Source organism: Myodes glareolus, chromosome X, assembly GCF_982192425.1.
Source record: "Myodes glareolus chromosome X, mMyoGla1.1, whole genome shotgun sequence".
Classification (NCBI taxonomy): Eukaryota; Metazoa; Chordata; class Mammalia; order Rodentia; family Cricetidae; genus Myodes; species Myodes glareolus.
The window spans coordinates 33329392-33331346 of NC_142053.1; positions in this window are offsets into that span (position 1 = coordinate 33329392).

The following is a 1955-nucleotide window of genomic DNA, read 5'->3' on the forward strand; positions in this document are numbered from 1 at the left end:
ACTTCTGATCCCAAATGTTAGGACTGCAGGTGTGCACCACTATTCCCAGTTCATACTATGCTATAGTTCTGTGAATGTTAGGCCAGCACTCTACCAACTGGGCTACATTCTCAACTGCCCTTTCTCATTAAGAGGGTGTGTCACTATGCAACCCCGGCTAGCCTGGAACCTACTGCCCCCTGAGTGCTAGGATTATAGGCATGTGCCACTATACCAAACATTAGTATATGTTATCTCTAAATGTAAGTGTAAGATAAAGCCTGGTGAAGTGATTTACACCTACAATTCCATACAGAAGCTGAGGCAGGAAGATCACAAGCTTAAGGTCAGCCTGGTCTATCCCTTAAGATCTTGTTCCAAACAAACAAAAAGTCGGATGTGGTAGAGCAAGCTTATAAACCTGCATGCAGTGTATAGAGGCAGGAGGATCAGAAATTCAAGGTCATCCTGTTTTACATAATAAGATAGAAGTCAGCCTGAGCTATATGACATATTCTATTTCTACATATCATTAAATATATAATACATGCCAATATATCTCTCTATATACCATTATATATACATAAATACATATACATACACACACACACACACATATATATATATATATATATCTCATTTCTTTCAGAAAATTCGCCAACTCAACTTCTTTTGGGCAACCATTATTTTGTTTTTATTTTAGCTTTTTGAATATATTTTTGTTCTCTTTAGTTTTTTATACATATGCACATATGTATGTATGTGTCTGAGTGTGGGTATGTGCATGCACATGCCTAAGGAGGCCAGAAGAGGGTACCAGAGCCTCTAGAACTACAGTTACAGCTGTGAGCCACCCATTTTGAATGCTGGAAACCAAGCCTAGGTCCTCTACAAGAGCAGTGTGCACTCTTAACTGCTGACACACCGTCCCCCTCTTTTGTTTTCTTGAGAAAGGGTCTCCTGTAACCCAGACTGGTCTGGAAATTATTCTGTTGTTAAAACTGTAGTGATATTTCATTTGTATTTTAATAAATAAAGCTTGTCTAAAGATCAGAGAGTAAAACAGCCCCACTGGTCAGCCTTACAGACCAGGAAGTGGTAACACACACCTTTAATCCCAGTAGCCACACTAGTTGCCATAGAAACCAGGTGGGGCATGCCTTTAAACCCAGAACTAGAGAGGATTATAAAACGGGAGGAGACATGTCTCATTCACAGTCTCATTCTGAGATTCCTGGAGGGAGGATAACCATTTCAGACTGAGGTCTAGGTAAGAGCCAGTGACTGGTTGCTTTTTTTTTTTTTTTTTTTGGATCTTCAAGTGGAACCCCAATTTCTCTGAGATTTTGTTAATCGTGCACAGAATTTATACTGTAGTTAAAACTAATCTTGAACTCCTTCCTGATCTTCAAGGTCTCTACCTGCTGAATACTGGGAATATAAGCATGTACTATCTGTTTTTGGTTTTCTAGAAAATATTTTAGATAATATACGGGTTTTTCCTGTTCTGGATCCTGTGTACTGTTTTGTGGACAGTTCCTCTCATTCAACGTAATGGTTTTTTTTTTTTTGAGATTTGTCCAGGTTATGACACCTATCAGAAATTTGCTGTCCTTTATTGTTGAACAGAATCTCACTATGTGAATATTCTAGTGTGCTCCTCCACTTTTCCAATGATGAGTACTAGTCTATTTTTAGTTTTTAGGCATTATAAATGAAGCTGTTTACTATTCTTTTGGTAAAAATTCATTTATTTCATTTGTTTTCATATGTATGGGTAAGTGTATACCACAGATTGCCAGCATGTAGAGATCAGAGGCCAACTTGTGAGGGTTAGATCTCTCCTTCCTTCCACCGTGTGCGTTTCAGGGATTAACTCGGGTCATCGGGCTTGGTAGCAAGTTCCTTTACCCACTGAGCTATCTGGCTGGCCCACAACATCATTCTTTGTGGGTGTATACTTTCATTTATTTTCA